The 7,415-nt window shown below is 44.5% G+C and overlaps 1 non-coding gene across 1 annotated transcript; it reads left to right on the top strand.

The window, feature by feature from the left end:
• The first annotated feature begins 5,918 nt into the window (after positions 1-5,918).
• TRNAG-CCC (transfer RNA glycine (anticodon CCC)) lies at positions 5,919-5,991 on the top strand. The gene has a single exon. It is a non-coding gene; the product is annotated as a tRNA-Gly (tRNA).
• The last annotated feature ends 1,424 nt before the right edge of the window (positions 5,992-7,415 follow it).

Genomic DNA, 7,415 nt, shown 5'->3' with positions numbered 1-7,415 from the left:
TTTCTGAACCCATGGACTGTAGCCCACCAGGCTCCTCTGTCCATAGCATTCTCCAGGGAACAATCGCCAGGCCCTTCTCCAGGGGATCTTCCTGACCCAGGGACCAAACTCAAGTCTCCTGCACTGGCAGGCAGATTCCTTACCACTGAGCCCCCTGGGAAGAACTGAGAGCAGGACTTCTGAAAGGAGACCATACTTATGGCTAACTTTTATTGTGGGCTTACTGTGTTCCAGGCACTGTTGGAGAGACTGATGTATATGAGCTCATTTTCTTTTCCCCACAGCCCAAAGAGGTAGGTATGTTCCTATTCCCATTTTACAGATAAAGGAATTGAGGCAAAGAAACATTAAAGACATGGAGGAGGCAGAACTGAGTTCCAAACTCAGACAGTCAGACTGGCCTCTCCTGAGGCCACCAGGGCGGGTCCCTGAGGTCCCCGTCGTAACTGGAGAACACCTGCCGCAACTCGAGAAAATCCAGGAAGTTATCCCTTCCAGGCGAGATGAGGCCTATTTCCGATGAGGCGTCTGGAGACTAATGACACCTAACCTCTGGAACTTCGAAAGGGTCTTTCACACCCTTGCTGCAACTCAAGAAGTTCACCGCCATACCCGTCTCCACTCGAGAGGAAGCACGATGGTCCCGCCCACATCCAGAGGAGCCCCGTTTCCCCCTCGTAGCTAACCCTTGTCCTTAACAACAGAGTTATACCATTCTCAGCCACGAGTGTCCTGCTGGCAATCAGAAATACCAGACACAGTTAAGAGGCCTGATCATCGGGCAAACGTGGCAGTTGTCTAAACAGAGGCGACAGGTGCAAAGCCAGAGAAGCATGGAAAGAGCATCAATAAACATCTGTGACTAATCAACCAAAGGGGACACAGCCTTACCACTTTTACAGGATTGTAAATGTGACTCAGATGGTGGGAATTTATAGCATCATGACAGGTGAGAGGGGGATACGAAGGGGGAAGCAAGGCCCATTCTAGAGACCCTCTCCCCACCACCACCTGCCCAGAACACTGTGGGGTAACAGCTTCAACTATACCCTTTTCTTCACAGAGGTCCGAGGGCACAGATTAGTCCCAGCTTGTTCCAAAGACACATCAGGAAGTTATAAAATGACCATGAAGCCCCGCCTCCTTCACCAGAAGGGACTTGGCTAGCGGGTAACACCAGCGCCTGATGTAGCAGCAGGCAGAGACTAAGCCAGAATTTGATCGTGGGTAAAGCAAGTTCCTGAGGAAGCTTGGCTACGGGGAGCGCCGTTTCCTGCTGCTGGATGAGTGAGGGGCTGCATTTTCCATGGGAGTGAAGGACCTCACCAGGGACAGACGCCATCCCGGGACCTTCTCGTCCTTGCAGCTCTCCCTGGGGAGGGAGGGATGCCTTGCATGGAACCCAGGGATCTTTGGGAGTCAGACCAACCTACTTTCCCAACCCCACGCTCAGCCTCTGCATTCCAGCCACATCCATGCCCTTTTATACCTTGGTATCTTTCCTCTGACTTATTTTAAAAAAAATTAGCATACTTTTTCTTACTCCAGCAGTCTGAATGTGCTTTATCCTTCAAGACCTGTCTCAATTCCTGAGAAGCCTTCCAAGACTGCAACACTCCCCCTCAGATTTCCTCTCTCCTCAGAGCTCTCATCATAGCGGTGGCAGACCACTAGCACACACTTGTTCTTTGGCATTGCTAAGAGTTTTTCATGTGTCCTTCCCGTGAACACCAAGCTTCTCCACAGAGAAAGGACTGCATCACACTCAGAGAGAAGTGCTTGGTCAGAGACAAAATTTTGCCATCCCAATGCCTGGTGAATGCTCAGGAGACGTGGTTCAATCAGTGAACAGCTGATTCAAGAAGGGGGTCCAAATTTCTGTAAAAATGGGGCTGTATTTTATGGGGACCTTTGGACTTTATTCTGGGAATAGGGAAGGACAGACACCTGAAGAGACTGGCCAGATGCCACATGTGCAGTTCTCAAAGAAGTACCAGATGTGGGTGCCTCTAGGCTGCCCATGGCCACTTCCTCTCTTGGGTCCCCAGTCCTCAACTCACCATCTTCCTGTCTGTCTGTGAGCCCCGGTCTCTCCCTTTGTTCCAGTTCTGGAAACTGCTCCATCTCTTCTAGGAAGGCTGTCTTGCTGAAATGGGATGGGGGAGACAATGTGAGCTTTCGCAAAGTCAGCCTTCCCCTCCCTGGCATTTCAGATTAATTGGCAGAGTGAATTTGGGAAAGCCCAGAAAAGGCCAAGTTTTGCCTCTTAGCCCCATTAGAGCAGCTGACATCCTAAACCCTTCATTAGAATCTCCTGGGCCATTCTGGACCTACTGAATTGGAATCCTCAGGACAGTGGCCAGGAACCTCTGTTTTTCTATTTTTCACAAGTACCTTGGGCATTTTTTTTTTCTTAAAATAACCGTCAGACAAGTTAGAAAAACCGCTGTGTTAGAGTTTAGCTGCCAAACAGGTAAATAAACTTCTGTGAGCTCATTATGTGAAAGTGCTATGTATTAATCATCTACATAGTGAACACTTATTGAGCACTTAGGGGCTTGGCACACTTTTAAGCCATTTACATGTATTAACTCATTTGCTCTCTTTAACAACCCTGTGAGGCAGGCACTGTTATTACCTTCACTTAACAGATGAGGAAATTGAGGCACAGAGAAGTGAAGTAAGTTACCCAGGGTCACTCAGCTGGAAAGCAGAGAGCCAGGATTAAAATCTAAGCAGTCTGTGCCCGGAGTTTATACTCTTAACCTATGACACACAGAAGATTAGCATTATTAGAGCAGGGGCATGCTGCTACATGCTGCAGACAGTGAGTAAACATTCATGGAAAAGAGAAATTGGAAGCAGACCTAATGGAATGTTTGATTTATTAGCCTTTTCACTCAGAGACTGCCAGGTCCCAACATCAATAACTTGTTCATTTTTACAGCATCCGCAGGGAGAAGCTCTGGAGCCAGCAGTGCTCTTTCGGTTCTGCATTTGAGGAAACCAAGCCAAGGAGGTTCAATAGGCAGACTTCAGCATGGAGACCGACCTCCATCCAACTGATGAATGGGAGTCTACCATCTAACGCTCTGCAGCCAGAGACCCAGCTGTGGGTCCCTTTCCTATTACACCATTGGCTTAAGGCCACAGGGATCTAGTGCAATAAATCATTTATGAAAATGTGTAAATCAGATAACCAATAGGATGTCAGGCTAAAGCTGGCTTCTGTTGCCATGACACCTCACTCTCACAGGCTTGGTCGGTGGCATCAGGTTAACTGGACTTCACTGCTCTGGACCTTAGAACAGTATTCCTGCCCACCTCCTCTCATGTTCCCTGGTGAATCCAGATGAATTCTAGAATGTGTTCCAGCTGCTGTTAGCTGGAGGGAATCACATCCAACTTAGGAAAATATTGAGATTGGGACAGGGCGATCTGAGCTCCATGAAAGCCCACAACTCCATTGTCTGGGCGGAGACTGTGGGCCCTCTGCTCCTTCGCTGGGTTGTTGAGAGAATGCCTGAGTGGAGGTGAGAGGTGGAGGAGGAATGAGCTCCCAGCAGGGTTGGCTCCCTCTGTTGGGCCATGCACCTGGGGCTACTCTGGTCACGGGCAAGAGGCAGGATATAAGTCTCTCCTAACTCCCCTGAGATCTCTGGGGCAGGGGTGGGGAGAGGGAAGATGGTCTCACCAGTGAGACCTGGCCTACCGTTGTACACCAGGCCCCATCCTATAATTCAATGCAGCAGACAGCTGCCTCTGGGATGTGACTAAACAGAATAAATTGAATAGACTCCTCATGGCACTTCGGCTGTCTCTGTGCCTTATCAGTCACCACTATGACCATTCAGCCCTCCCTGAGGAGGCCCCTTCAAAATGTATCTTTAGATCTGAGAGGGAAGCCCTTGGTGGTGACGAAGCCAGGAGTACGCCTCAGCCCCTGTGTTAGGCATCTGGGATGGAGCAGATGTGGGCGCTCTGAAGGGGACCTGGAGAAGAGAGCTGCAGGGATATAGGAAGGAAGCGGGAGGAAGAAGTGAAGAAGCAGAGTGAGAACTTCACAGCTGTGTCCCTATACTGCCCCGATCTTTCCAGCAGAACACTGGTTTACAACTCTGGCTGCACATCAGAATGAAGTGGGACATGTACCCTAGACAGCCTCTTCCCACCAAAACCCTGGGAAGATTCTAACTTCAGTGGTCTGGGACAGACCTAGCATCAGTATTCTTTATGGTTCCCCAGGGGGTTCAGATGTAAGCCAGGGCTGGCCCTGCCCCACCACCCTGAGGGTGTTTGTAGGCCTCACATGCAGGCTGCTGGATCATTTACTCCTAGGCTAAATGTGGGCCCAGCTTTAGTCTGTGGGAAAAAGCAGTTTGTTTTTAAAAAATCCCTCCACATGGGAGAATTTGCATCCCTAAAGTTCTGTGAATCTAGCCTATGAGCTCTGTGAGGTAGGGACCATACCTGCCTTGTTTTCTTGGGACCTCAGCATCTCTTTACGAATAGCTTTTTAGGGGGTTTTCCTGGTGGTCCAGTCGTTAAGAATCCGACCTCCAATGCAGGGGATTCAGGTTTGATCCCTGGTTGGGGAACTAAGATCCTCCATACTGTGAGGCAACTAAGCCCAAGTGCCACAACTGCTGAGCCCTCATGCTCCAGAGCCCTCATGCCACAACTAGAAAAGCCCGGGCAATGCAAGGAAAGATTCCACACGTCACAACAAAGATCATGCATGCTGTATCAATATCTGACAAAGCCAAATAAATGTTGGGAAAAAAAAAAAAGAATGGCTGTTTGGTATCAGAGTTTTCCTCAAACTCTGTTTTCCTGAAATCTTTTGAGTTGGGGAAGCTCATTGCTGCAAATGATCCTTAACTTCCTCAGTAGAAAAATGGGTTTAGCAACAGTGAAGTTAACCTCACTGTGTTGTGAATATTGAGTGGGGCTGGTATAGGAAAGAGCTTGGGAAAGCCTGATTCAAATGCAAATTCTTTCACTGCCCCCTTGCTCTGACAAATGAGCTATTCATCCTTTACAAACCTTTTCAAATATCACTGTTCTGTGAATTCTTCAGAATATTAACCACACACTGTATACAGAACTCTATAAGGCACATATCACTCTGTATTCAGCATTGATGTTAGTGGCTCTTGAGCTCTTCCTCTGCCAGGCTCTGGGCAAAGGATTCACTGCAATGATGTATTTTTCATTTCCGGCAAGAAAATTGGAGCTCCTGAAGGGCAGAGGCCATACGGTGAATTAATCAATCTTGCACAATTCCTAGAAGGGTTTTCCTTCTGGGAAATTTTTAGCAACTAAGATTATGTGTTTCTCAGGCTTGAGTAACTGTTGGGATTTATAGAAAAAGTGGGATTATGGAGTTGGGAGAAGAGAGAGCAAAGGGGATGGTGAGTGGGGGCAGATGGCTTTAGGATGCAGGCAAGGGATGGAGGAGAAGGTGACTTCTCCACATAAGGTCTCCTGAACAGTCTGGCTGCTTTGGAAGGAAGACATCATTGGTGGAGGGCCAAGGCTATGAATCTCCAAGAACTTATGAGAAGATTGAAGAAGAGCCAGTTAAGCATGGTGGAAAAGTTAACAAAAGACAACCCTGAACTGGATCCATCTGAAGGTTCACAGTTTTCTGCATCCTTGAGATCCCAAAGGGATGCAGTGAAATCAGTATCTCAGAATCATCAAACTGAAAGGCATCAGCTTTAACTGGAAGAAACAATAAGTATCTTATTGTGTAGGGTAGCAGCAACAGAGTTTAATTGATTATAAGCCTTTGATGAGAACTTTTGATGCAATAGGCTTTCCAGCAAAACCAGTGTCAACACTGACAAAGACAGTTCCAAAGTGCATTCCTCAGACATGAGCTCTATAAGATGTTAATAGGAATTATGGGGACTTCCCTGGTGGTCCAGTGTCTAAGACTCTGTGCTCCCAATGCAGAGGACCCAGGTTCAATTCCTGGTCAGGGAACTAGATCCCACAGGCTGCAACTAAGACTTTGCAGGCTGCAACTGAAGATACTGCAAGCCACAACTAAGACCCAGCACAGCCAAATAAACGAGTAAAAATAAATAAATAAGGAAGTATTTTTTTAAAAATAGGAATTATGTCAAATAGGGACTCTTATGGTCAGTCAGTTTGGGAAATACTGGGTTATACATGTTTAAACCCAAGTTTCCCTCTTTTTTCTTTTTTAAATTCCAGCTTGTCTCAGAATCTCTAAACTGGGACTCTACCTTGTGAATCTCCAAGAGGCATATGTAATATTTTCCAAATTAGTTCTAGCACAGAACTTCTTGTCTCTTCCCTTTCCTGTAGCACAGTTCATAGCAATAGTGTTCCACAGAACAGATTTTGGGACATGCTGTTATAAGCTAAGCTCACTTGTACAAAAGGCAGCTATAAAAAATTCTAGACAGAACATCAATGAATCAAATTCAATTCTCAAATATTTCTCCAGGAAAAAGTAGTGCTATGATTCTAGATATATAAAGATATTTAATATTAGAAATTAGAATTATTTTATTATTTATTATTTTATTATTTTATTCTAAAATTATTAGAAATTAAAGGTAATTCCTAATATTAAGAGGTAAAATTTTAAAATATGATGATCTCAACAGGTAATGAACATATATCTGAGAAATTTCTATATCCCATCTTTATTTAAAAGACTAAAGACCCAGATTAGAAGAATAGTGCCTTAATGGGATAGAAATAATCCATAGTAAATTAAGAAAGATTATTGATTTTCCTGATATTATTTAACATGGTTCTTTAAGCTATACAATGATTCACAAAACAAAATTATACATATGAAGGAGAAGATAAAATTATCATTATTTGCAGATGGTATGGCTGTCTTCCTAGGAAAAAGAGGGAATCAACTGATAAAGCATTAGAATCATTCAGAGAGTAAGAGATGTAGGATAAAATTTCCAAATCAATTCAAATTAGGAGCATGTAGAGAAAAAAGATGCCAATTTCCAATAAAAAATTTAAAATATTAAAAAAATAAACCTCAAAAAGAATATGTAGGACCCATCTGAAGAAAACCTTTTCACTTTATTGAAAGATATTAAAAAAGATCTGACTAAATACAATATTTATGGATAGAAAATCTGAATATTGTAAAAATGCCGATTTTACCCAATCAATTTATAAGTGCAATAAACTTGCAATACAAGAAATTATGGCTTATTTGTTTATCACAATGAATCTAAAACTTATCAAGAAAAAGGATTGAGAATAATTTTTAAAATCTATTTTAAAAAAACATCTTTTGGCTACACTGCGTGGCATGTGGATTAGTTTCCTGTCCAAGGACTGAACTTGTACCCTTTGCATTGGAAGCAGAGTCTTAATCACTGGACTGCCAGGGAAGTCCTGAGAAT

Source organism: Capricornis sumatraensis, chromosome 2 (assembly GCF_032405125.1).
Source record: "Capricornis sumatraensis isolate serow.1 chromosome 2, serow.2, whole genome shotgun sequence".
Classification (NCBI taxonomy): domain Eukaryota; kingdom Metazoa; phylum Chordata; class Mammalia; order Artiodactyla; family Bovidae; genus Capricornis; species Capricornis sumatraensis.
Note: the sequence above shows the minus strand (reverse complement) of the source record. Positions and strands in the feature narration are given on the sequence as shown.